Source organism: Pogona vitticeps, chromosome Z (genome assembly GCF_051106095.1).
Source record: "Pogona vitticeps strain Pit_001003342236 chromosome Z, PviZW2.1, whole genome shotgun sequence".
Taxonomy (NCBI): domain Eukaryota; kingdom Metazoa; phylum Chordata; class Lepidosauria; order Squamata; family Agamidae; genus Pogona; species Pogona vitticeps.
This window is the reverse complement of record NC_135799.1, coordinates 1,377,827-1,390,046: the sequence shown is the minus strand read 5'-3', so window position 1 is coordinate 1,390,046 and position 12,220 is coordinate 1,377,827. Positions and strand designations below refer to the sequence as shown.

Genomic DNA, 12,220 nt, shown 5'->3' with positions numbered 1-12,220 from the left:
CCGCAAAAAACATCGCTATTGAATTTCTTCGCTATTCAAAACATGGTTTCCCATTGAAATGCATTGAAAGCCAGCTAATCCATTCCAATAGGAACGAATTGCCGTCGCTAATGGAAAATCTCCATAGGAAACCTCGCTATTCAAAACATGGTTCCCCAACTGAAATGCACTGAAACCTATTCAGTGCATCTCAACACGGAAAAAAAATCAACAACAAATTAAATAAGGATCAGAACAAGGTCAAATTGGGTTAACAAAGGATTTAATAAGTGCACTTTACGATCTCAAACATTTCAAACTGGAAACCTTAATTTTAAACCGTTTAAGAAATAGCGAACACGAACTGTGGTTCCTCCATTGAAATGCATTGAAACCATTTGATAATCACCCATAGGAAAAATGGCTAATCAAAGCGAAAAAATGCCCTGAGAACCACATCGCTATTCGGTTTTTTCATTAATAGAGGTGCTCGCTATTCGAGGCACTACTGTACCTGATTTCTTTTCTATTCCTTCTTATTTTATTCTCACTCTATTTTATTGTAACTGTATCAAATGATTATGTAATGTTCTTGTGTTTTATTGTTTTATCCTATACTGTAAGCCGCCTAGAGTGGTTGAGTAGACCAGATAGGCGGGGTATAAATCAAATAAATCAAATAAATAAATAAATAAAAATTAAAAATTAAACAATATATGATTTAAAATATAATTAAAATATTAAAACAGGAAAAAATAATATTATCTGCTTAAATGGGGTGCAGGGATTTATAATTGTTAAAAGCCTGCCTGAAGAGATGGGTCTTTAGCTTTTTTCAGAAAGATAAACAGGGAAGGTCCCTTTCCTGATCTCCCGAGGGAGAGCGTGCCATGGCCTGAGGGCTGCCACCGAGAAGGCCCTCCTCTCCCATGTCCCCATCAGCTGTCCTTGGCCTGGCAATGGGGCTGAGAGGAGGGCCCCCTCTGCTGATCTTAATCCCCGAGATGGCGCATATAGGGAGATACCGTCCTTCAGGGAGCCTGGGCCCAAGCTGTTGCATTACTTAAAAGGAAACAGATCCTTAAATTAAATTTCCTATTCTGGATGTTACCAATAAAGATTACTGACAAGAATGGCAAGTGATGATTTATTTTATTATTCATTTGCGTATTTATTTATTGAACTTCTATGCCACCCATCTAGACATAGTCTACTCTGAGCGGCTCACAGAACACAAAGTAAAACAATAGAAATAAATTAGCAATTAACAACACATAGATAGTAATTTAAGATGGAGAGAATAAAAAGAAATTTAAATAGTGCCCGGAGGGAAGGCCTGTCTGAATAACCAGGTCTTGGTTTTTAAAAATGCCCAGCGAGGGGGCCAAAGGGATCTCTGATGGCAAGCTGTTCCAAAGTCGAGGGGCCACTGCCAAGAAGGCCTGGTGTCTCGTCCTTTCTTTCTGGACCTCCCTCGGCGTTAGGCTCCTCAGGCGCCCCTCCTGACTAGAACGGGTGATACGAGTAGAGCTAGGTGGGAGGAGGTCTCCGGCCAAGTATCGAGGTCCTAAACCATTTAGGGCTTTGTATGTAATCATTAACACTTTGAAACCAACGTGGAACCGAACGGGCAACCAGTGCAAGGCGGCCAGGGTGGGAGTGATGTGTTGGTGTTTCCTCACCCCACTAAGAAGTCTGGCCACCGCATTCCGTGCCATTCGGAGTTTCCGCATCAATCTCAAAGGTAGCCACACGTAGAGAGCATTACAGTGGTCTAATCTCGACATAAAGATAGGGTAATCTGTCAAAGATGGAAATAGGTGGAGCGGACCACAGACACCACCTGTGTTTCCATGGTGAGCGCCTGGTCCAGATAGATCCCCAAGCTGCGAATCTCACTCTTCGCAGTAATAACAGAATTATGAAGCATAAGGGTAAAAGAAAATTGCTATAGAGTAAAATGGAGATGGCACTTAATTCCGGTGGCATTGAATATATTAAATAATAATGCATCATCTCTGTGCTGGAGGTGTTTTATAGGAGATTAGGGAAAAAACTCGATTGAATCCATGATTGCCTTATTGAATATGGTTAATAACCAAGGGAAGAAAGAAGAAAAGGAATTAGCTATTAAATGGTGCCTATGGCAAGGCTCATCTTTGCAAGGAACAGGAAAAGCGATTATCAAATTAACCTTGAGGAACGGTATAGAAAAATGTGGAATGTGGCCATTGATGACAATGGACCAGTGAAATAAAAATTACGAGATGGATACTGGAAACTAGTAAGAGCCATGTGCTTTTGGAGAGAAACAGGGTGCTAAAAATGCAAAAATAACCATCATCCTAACCGTAACTCTAACCTAGTCCCTAAGGGAAAGGTGGCAAGAGGTGGAGAAAGGTGGACGTGAGTAATGTGGGTTAATTTGAGCTGATGGGATGGTGTGTATTGTCATTTGTATCCTCTATTTTCTCTTTGTGATTTTCTTTTCAATAATGGAGGTCCATCGGATCCTATACTCTCTGTCTCTGTGAATCTTTCACCCCTTGATCTGACACTGGGATTCAAAATGGAAACATTTTCCCTCAATGTCCTCTCCTTATGACCAAAGACCATCATCCTCAAACATTATTTCAATGATGTTTCTACAAGAGATTCAATAAGTTCTGGGGAAATGATGGACAAAGATCTTGGCAATTTTTTTTAAATGTGGGAACCTTGGAAGAGTAATCCTCAACCCACATTTATGTATGTACGTTTGTATGTGTGTATATATGTATGTGTGTGTATATGTGTGTTCCATCTACCACTTGCTTAAAGTGGCACCTTCTCTAAAATCCATGCCTGGGGCCCGATAAATGCACAAACGCCCACACCCGCACCCTGCAATCTCCCCACCTCTTAAGTTTCTTTCCAGAGGCTGTGCAAAGCTTCCCTCTTCCCTGTGAGAACCTCCCGGCAGGAGCCCTTCTTGAGGAAGAGACCGCACCCCTTCCTCCTCCTTGGGTCTCCGGCTTTCCCTTCCCTTCCTCTCAAGGGCAGCTGAGGCTCTGCGCCCGGCCAGGGGAGACCCTGCCTTGGTCGTCGCAGGAAGAGGCCAAGGAGAGACAGGAAGAAGGTTGGCGGGTGTTCTTCTGGGACAGCCTCCGTCCTGCAAAACCCCCACATAGCCAGGAATCTCACAGTGTGTGCTTGCTTTCACAAACCAGAGGCCTCCAAAACTGGGTTGGTTGGGAGTTACTTGATAGGCGACAGAATGAAGTCGACAGGACAGACTCACAGCATATGGGGATTTCATGTCACCGTTTGGATACTGTGATGAGATGTGTTTTTGAAGTTATAATATGCTACAGTAATGGGTTTTGTAGTTATGAGTTTAGCAATAGAGAATCCATTTTGAATTAATAAAACGGTCTGTGCTGGAAAAGTACTAGTAGCAGTTTTCATCTCTGCGTTGCCAAGCTTATCACAGGCCGCAGAGAAGAAGGACATTCGTAGCCATAATATTCCAACCTGGATCTTGTGAGAAACTGAGGCAGAGACTAACACCGTTTCCTCTATCCTGATTGGTGGGTTACGTCAGGAAGAAGGAGGAGGGGTAATATCTTGTAAGTTGTAAAAATGGAGTCTTACAGAGAGAAAGCACATGGATTTTGGATATGGACATGAACATTGGAAATGGGATGTATGCCTGATATGTAAAATGGATACCTGACATGTCATATGGATGGATTACTTATGGATTACTGTTCCTTTGGAGAAGGACTTTACCCTTTATGGATTTACCTGTTTCTGATGGACTATGGAATCCTTGGACTGAGGAAGAATGTAGTTTATTTTTTAACTTAGAGGAGAGGCCTAGCCTTTCTGTTTGCTTAGAGTTTTGATTTGATAGCAGGGTTTTCATAGGAGTTCTGATACTTATGAATGGAAATGTTCTTTCTATCATCTATGCTTTTACAATAAACTAATTTTTCTTTATTTTTCTAATAAATGTGTTTTTGCTTAAGAATTGGAAGTCTGGTCTTTTGAGCAGAATAGTTTCATATTGTTACCTAGCTACCAGATAATTGGCCATACGTTACCATAATTGAGTCATTTCTTTGCTTAATTACAAGCTACATTTTTTTTAAAGTTCCTTTTTCATAGGGGACAGACTTAAAGAAAGAAGTCCAGTTTCACAGCCTGACTGGGACTGACTCACTCAGTTCATGAAGGGGTGAAATGGATTATAACTTTTCTCTGTTCCTGGCGTTGCTAGCCTTCTAGGAGACAACAATAGCTCACAGATACTGTCATGGGGTCCAAACTTGTTAACTGAAACAGAGTTAGCACGGCAGGTGCAACTAGTCAAGAAAACTGGGAAGTCATCCTGTATCAGCAGATGATGGTAGGTGTAAGAGAACAATGTAATGTAATGTAATTTGTCGGGGGCTGATGTGGATATAAACGAGGAGGAAGACATGCACCATTTGCTTCGGTTTGAGAGCTTATGCCATCCTGAACTCAACTGCTCTGAGAGCTCCCATTTCCTCAGAGACAGAGAGGCTGCTAGTTGGTCTCTCTCTCTCTCTGTCTGTATGTTTGGAAACGGACGAGTGAAAGGAACTATTTGTTTGAGAGTTCTGTTCCACCAGGACTGAAGAACTTGGGGGAGAACGCTTCAAACCCTGTCATTTCACACCATCTCAGTCTCCTTTGCACTGTCAGGCCCATCTCGGTGGCCCCTCTGGCCCTCACCAGGCACCATGGAAGGTCGGGTAGAAGGCGCCCTACAAACGCTCCCGATGGTTCCAGCGACTGGGCTAAAATTCTCTGAAATACTGATCTAAGCTTTACAATGTCTCGCATCCTGCTAATCATAGAGTTATCATTTAATAAATAAACAAACACAGTGTCGCATCTGATCTCAAAGAATGAAAGAGACCTTACCTGCTTTAAGGGAGGCTTTGGATTTCTCCTTTCGTCCAGAGAAAAGTCGGGAGAGCATCAGCTGAACCTCACCCCGTCCTTGGGAGAAAAGAAAAAAAAAACCCAAATCATTCTGGAGGCTTCTCGGATGGACAAAACTAAAAGCTTTCCCTTAGCACAGAAGCTAACAATCTGGCAATCTGGAGAATACAATTCTTTTAAATAATATCCTCTGGTTTATGAATGTGGGGGGGGGGGATTGTGTGCTTCTATGCCGATGATTCCAAAAGCCAGGAAATAGCCCAAAACTGCTGCACAATCTCGTGCCCGCCTTGCCAGCTGGAAAAAGGAGGCAGAGCCTGACAGAGCAAAGGGCGTCTGAAGGGTGGCCACACCCAAGGCAGCCGTCCAGAGGGTCTAAAGCAGGGGGTCCCCCCCCCAACCTTGGGCTTCCGGATGTTCTTGGACTTCCGCTCCCAGAATTCCTGGCCAGCAGAGGCGGAAGTGAAGGCTTCTGGGAGTTGCAGTCCAAGAACATCTGGAGGCATGAAGTTGGGGACCCCTGGACTCTGCGGGTGACCCTCTTCTGCTCTTTGCCCTTCACAGCCCTGACCATGGCTTTGTGTCTGGGGGAGGAGTGGTCACTTGACAAAAAGGGGAGTCAGATTCTGGGATGTTCCCTTGCATGGTATCGCTCTGGGAACGGCAGGGGTGCTGGGGGGGATGGACTCTTGTTCAACCCCCCCCGACCCTCAGCCTGTGGAGTGTTTCAGGTTTCCATTAATTCCCCGCACTATTTCACAGAGGAACGAAAACCCGGAAAGAGGCTATCCCAAAGAATGTGGTGGTCCGGCACCCCTCGTGTGATGATGACACTCAACTTCCGTCTGCCTTTGAAGACCTTCCAGGAGGCCCTTCGCTCAGCCTCTCTGGCCCCCAAGGTCTGGCCATCCAGCCGGCCACCATCCCCTGCGCCAACGAAAACAGAAAGACATAAAGAAGCGAAGAGGAGAAAGGCAGGAGAAAAGTAATTTTGAATGAATGCATGAAAGAATGAATAAATTCTAAGGTAATTAAGACTCTAATGCCTGAATTTCCTGCCTCTAAGAAAGTCCCTTCCTGGAAACCAAGAGGAGATTCAGAGAATTTCCTGGGAATATTGTTAACCCAAAATGAGCAGCAGCAGACCTCACACCAGACTCCACACACACACGGACACACACACAGAGTTTTCCCAGGGTAGGAAACGGGCAGCCGCTCTCTCCCCAGGGGCTCTGCTGCCCCCCCCCAATTGTTCTGGGTGGGAAGAAGGGGGTGGGGGCGCTGAGGGTCTGGGTTCGGGTCAGGGCCTGATTCCTCAGCCTGGAACTTCCCTCCCTTGCAGGGGCATCAGCATCCGCCTTGGCTGCCAGGTGGTCCACATAGAACATCATCATCATCCTCCACATCCCTCCCTCCCTCTGAGCCGACCCCCTCTCTTCTCCCCCCTCCAAGCCCCATTTACCTGGGCCCCCTCCTATCCCCCCCACTCCCTCCCCCTTGCAACCCCCTCCCCCATCTCCACCCCCCCAAAAGGCCCCCCAATTCCCACTTGGGGCTTTCGAGGAACTCCCCCCCCTAAGTTTTCAACCAAAGGGGTTTCCTGGGGGGGGGTCACGGCTGGAGAAGGTCCTGTGGGGGGGAGGAGAAAGGGAAAACAAGCACAACGGGGGGGGGAGAGGTGAGCCTGAGAGGACCCGGGTGCCTTGCTGGGAAGGGGGGGCTCGGAGTATCTGGATCTCGCCCCCCCCCGCCCTGACTTCCCGCCTCTCTTTCCATAGATACACAAACACACACAAGCCCCACTGAAGATTCCCTCTCTCTCTCTCTCTCACACACACACACACACACAAAGAGGGCCCGGGTGCCCCGAGGAGTGGGTACTTTTCTCCTTTTGGTGGGGAATATCTTTCTAGGGCCTCCCCACCCCCACCCCCACCCCCACCCCCACCGCTTTCTTCCCCCCCCCCCGAAAAATAAAGGCCCCCAAATCGCCCCCACCTCCGTCCGGATCCTGAAGCGCCAAAGAAACAGCGAGAGAGGAAAAAAAGGGGGGGGAGAAAGAGGGAGGAAGGGGCACGGCCTCCACTTCCGGTTCCTGTGGTGGGCGAAACAGCACCGGAAGCAGCCCCACTCCCACTCCCTCTACTGCTTTAGTCGCTCTGCGTTCTCCGCCTCCCTTTCCCTCCCAACCAATCGCCGCTGAGAAGAGCAGGACCTGAGAGGTTGATGGGGAGGGAGGGAGAACGTAGAGCTACTAAAGTGAGAGAGGAGGAAGGGGGGGCTGCTTCCGGCCCTGCTTCCCCACCGGAAATGGAAGCTGTGCCCCTTCCCCCCTTTTCCCTCTTTTTCCGGGCGGTGGTGGGTCTTTGGGGGAGGGGGAGGGGAGGGGAGGGGGGGGTTCCTTAGAAAGATATTCCCCCCAAAAGGGAGAAAAATAGCCCCCCGCCCCCACCCGACACTTGTATCTGTTTCATCCAATTTTTTATAAACCCATTTAGGATTTTCTGCAGAATTTCTCAAGCAATCTGCTTAGAGGGAAGATTGTTGGATTTAATAATCCTCTGTAATATTACCAACTTCCAAACACGCCAGAGTTCTCAGTTTATAAGACGGTACTTTTTCCACAGCCCACTGGTTACACAGAAGTAAGCTGAGAGCACGGAGAGAACCAAAAAGGGTCTTTATGTAGCCTCTGTAAACAGGCTTCCTTCAATCGCGAGGCTTTGCTTCCTACAGTCAGGAGACTTAGCATGCTCCAATCACGCGTCTTGTGGAACTGATGTCAGCTGATGCTCTACAAACCGATTGGGACACACCTCACTGGAGGTGGAGACGGCAGGCTCAGAAGCCACAGGGACTCCTAATGTCCGAGCATTCTGATCCCAGAGGCTAAATATGCAAAGCTAAGTTTTCTTAATGTTTGCGTTAGAAATGAGTCTGTGTGGGTCTTATAAACAAAGGTGTACTAAAAATAGAAAAATAGAGTATTTTTTTAGAATAGGTTTATCAGTCTTTTTAACCTCTTTCCCAATGTTTCATTTGAAAGAAATGTTATCCAAAATTCTCTCCCTTCCATGCATTTTCAATTGTTTTCATATTAAATCTTCATTCTTGCTTATAATACCTGAAATATATCTTAATTGATTTGTTACATAATAAGATTTAATATTGGTTATCTGATAACTTTCTTTTTGTAATATCTACCAACATTTCTTATTAATCCCAGCTTTCTTACTATTATTGCAATATATACTAATCATCACTCGCCATTATTTTAACTAACCCAGTGGTCAGGGAACAGGGATAAATTTCCCCAAATGGGGTAAAAATGAAAATCCTGGGGGTAATGAGGACGCGACCCTAACCCCATTCCCTCCTCCTCCTCTTCTACCCAGAGGAGGGAGTCCCCAGCTGCCTCATTGGAGCCATGATGGATGGCAGCCGGGGATGGGCCCCAGTCGGTGGCATATGTCAGCCGAGGTGGTGGTGACGGGGCTGCCCATGGCAGAGGGTGAGTGGTCAGAGCATCCTGGCCAAGAGGAGCCTCTCCTTCCAGTGCCGGGAGAGGTGGATTGCGGCGGGGGGCGGGTGTGGTCACGAGGGTCTGGAGGAGCCCACCAGGCAGCAGTGCTGCTCGCCCAGCCGCATGGCTTCCTTCGGTGGCACCTCCATGTTGGCCGGCTGGGCCTGGTGGAGCTCTTGGCTTTCGTGTGGCAGCTGTCAGGGCGCTTTGATGGCAAGGCTTGCAGGAGCTCTGATGCTGAGCCCCAATGCAGCTGCCGGAGCTGGTGATGGAGTGGGAGGCGGCATCGGGCACCCCTGGCAGGCAAGCCACCTGCTGCTCTTTGATGGTCACCCAGGAGCTGCCTGCTGGTGGAGAAAGAGAGCCGCCCATTTTTTAGGAGTAAAAGGTAAAAAAGTTCCCTGACCCTGTTCTAGGGTCAACCTCCACTGATCTCTCCTCTCCCCCCGAGGTCATCACCCATCTCCATCTGGATCCTCAGGCAAAGTTCATGTGTAGGGGTTGGGGGCATAGGAGGGGCCCCAGAGTGATGGGGCTTGGAGGGGGGGTGAAGATCGGGGGTTGGCTAGGAGCGAGGGGGGCTAGATCCAGGCCCCTTAGTCTGCCCTCTGGCCAGGTGGCCTCTGCCCCCTTTCCCCCTCCCCCCTCTGGCCAGCACTGGAGGGGTAGATCCTGCCGGCCAGTTCCTCTGCTCCCCCCCAAGAAAGGAGATCTCTGCTGGAAAGTTTTCTCCTGGCTGCCCAGGAAGAGCCCTTTCCGGGGGTCAGGTCCCAAAGGCCCCCTCCAGGGCCAGCCCGTTTCCCAAAGGCCGGCTCCTCGTTTCCAAAGACGAACCACCTCTCCGGCGGCCTCTGATTTTGGAGGCTCCTCTTGACAGACGGACGGAGGGGGCTTTGGGAAGAGACAGAAGAAGAAGTCTCGTCCCTCCTATATGGAGGGCTGGAGAAAATAAAAAGAGAAATGCAACCCAGAAAGAGTCCTTCCTCACAGGGATCATTTCAGCCTTTGCATCTGGGGGTGGGTGGGAGGCAGGTCTTTTGTAAAGCCAATGGCTCTGAAGCGTCCATTCCAGACCAACCCAGGCAACACGATAGGTGGGGGGGAGCCAGCCGCAAGACCCCACCACCTGCATCCCTCCAGCTCCTGCCAGGGTTGTGAGTGAAGTCGGAGGGAAGAGCAGGAGTGGGTAGGTTGGAAGATAGCTGCGAATGTTGTTGATGATGGATACTTCATTTCTATGGTGTCCATCTGGCAGCGAAGGTGGCTGCTGATGCCCCTGCAATAGAGGGAGGTTCCCGGCACAGGAACCAGGCCCTGACCTGAATCCTGACCCTCCATCCCCCCACATAGCAATGGGGGGGGGCAGGAGAGCCCCTGGGGAGAGGGGCTGCCCATTTCCTACACTAGGAAAAGTGTGTGCGTACGTGCGTGCATGTGTGTGTGTGTGTGTAGTCTTGTGTGAGGTTTGCTGATGATGATTTTGGGTTAAAAATATTCTCAGGCAATTGTCTGAATCTCCTCTTGGTTTCCCCTTTTCCTGCATATCTCATACTGTAGATATTATTGTTGTTTAGTCGCTTAGTCGTGTCCGACTCTTTGTGACCCCATGGACCAGAGAGCACGCCAGCCCCTCCTGTCTTCCACGGCCTCCCGGAGTTGGGTCAAATTCATGTTGGTAGTTATGGGTTTTTCGGGCTCTTGTTAGGGTTTTGGCAAGAGTAGAAATACGCAGAGTTATTGAAGACACTTTACCAGTTCTTCTTGTGTTGCAAGACGGTTATATTTACACGTATTTACAGTTATATACAGGCAGGTATCTTAACAGCACAGCAGGAACTCTTTATACAAACGGACAGCATGCGTGGCAGCAAGTGATAGTGGAGGAAGAGAGAGAAGCAAAGACACAGTCCACTTATATACATATACATGGCATATTTTGTCCAATCAGAAAACAGATGACTTCATCCTTTTGCACCTGGTCTTCTCCTGGTTTCAAGTCATTGCATCATGTCCAGAGTGACTCAGCACTCTCACATCTGTGCACAATGGCAGCTCGTTAATGAAACACATATACTGTACAGGTTCAGGCTTATAAAATTTCTATACTCTGACACCCCTCCTAATTTTTTTATGCCTAAACACAACACAATCCCAGCTCATTTACACATTTCTCATGCTTCTGTGTACATAAAGGTTTGGTCAGTATATCAGCTATGTTATCTTCAGTTTGACAATACTCTAATTCAATTAATTTCTCTCTTATAGCCTCTCTTACATTATGATACTTAATGTCAATATGTTTACTTCTGTTTTTTACTCTTTCCGTTTCAGCCATGTGTATACATGTGGTATTATCTTCCATCACTTTTATTGCACCACTTGTCTCATTCTTTAAATCTTTTGTTAACTGTTTGTACCATGTTAATTCAGAACACAATTCTGACAATGCGGCAAATTCTGCTTCAGAAGTTGAAGTTGCTATGGAACTTTGTTTTCTGGATTTCCATCCAACTATGTTGTTTCCAAATTTTATTACAAATCCGGTCATGGATTTTCTGTCTGTCTCATCATTGGCCCAGTCACTATTTACATAAGCAGACAGTTTTAAATCTTTTGATGGCTTCAATATCAAATGGTAGTTATATGTCCCCTTTAAGTATCTAAACATCCTTTTTACGCGTTGCCAGTGCTTTTCACTAGGTCTGGCTACATACCTACTTAGAATGTTCACTGAGGCTGCTATATCTGGATGTGTCCAGTTTGCCAAATACATTAAGCTTCCTATGGCTGAATGGTATAATTCTTGGTTTTCGAAATCTTTACTGATTTCATCTTCCTTTTGAATGTCTACTGTCATGGGAGTACTTACACTTTTACACTCTCCCATGCAGTACTTTTGCAACATTTGTTTGATTTTTAGCTCTTGACTCAATTCAATCCCTTGTTTTGTTCTCTGTATTTGTACACCTAAGTAATTTTGTATTGGTCCCAGACTTTTTAATTTAAATTCCTTTTTTAACTGTTTCTCAAACAGTTCTACTTGGCTCTGACTCTTTGCCATGAAACAAATATCATCAACATATGCTAGTAGTATGTTTAAGTCATTCCCATTTTTCTTGGTATATAGACAAGGATCTGCCAGACTGCTACTATATCCCAGTTTTACCAAAACTTGATGCAAACAATCATTCCAATTCTTAGCCGATTGTTTTAAACCATAAATCGCTTTGTTTAACCTATACACTAATTCTGGCTTTGTACCTTCATATCCTGGTGCCTTTGCCATGTGTAGTTCCTCTTTCAGGTCTGCATTTAAATATGCAGTGGTAATATCATAGTGATGGATTATGTAGTTCTTTGTAGCAGCTAAGGCTAACGCCATTCTAACAGTTTCAGATCGGGGTAAGTAGCATGGAACTGCTGCACTAACTCAGGAGTGTGTAAATTACTGGCCGGTTCCACTCCCAGAAATCCTGGCCAGCAGAGGCGGTGGTGAAGGCTTCTGGGAGTTGCAGTCCAAGAACCTCTGGAGGCCAGAGGTTGGGGACCCCTGGACTCTGCGGGTGACCCTCTTCTGCTCTTTGCCCTTCACAGCCCTGACCATGGCTTTGTGTCTGGGGGAGGAGTGGTCACTTGATGAAAAAGGGGAGTCAGATTCTGGGATTTTCCCTCGCGTGGTATCGCTCTGTGAACGGCAGGGGTGCTGGGGGGGGGATGGACTCTTGTTCAACCCCCCCCCCAACCCTCAGCTTGTGGAGTGTTTCA

The 12,220-nt window shown here is 47.0% G+C and overlaps 1 protein-coding gene across 3 annotated transcripts in view; it reads right to left on the bottom strand.

Moving 5' to 3' along the window:
- LOC144585065 (uncharacterized) overlaps nt 1-12,220 on the bottom strand; it is a 90,531-nt gene that overhangs the window by 19,596 nt on the left and 58,715 nt on the right. The window contains exons 1-2 of one of the 3 annotated variants that reach the window (XM_078382524.1): nt 6,931-6,987; nt 4,912-4,989 (exon numbers count right to left, since the gene is read on the bottom strand). The exons of 1 other annotated variant lie outside the window; for it this stretch is intronic. The gene's annotated coding sequence lies outside the window, so the exon portion shown is untranslated. Of the gene's footprint in view, nt 1-4,911; nt 4,993-6,930; nt 6,988-12,220 lie in introns of those variants that run through there. One more of the 3 variants, XM_078382525.1, reaches the window with a different exon arrangement.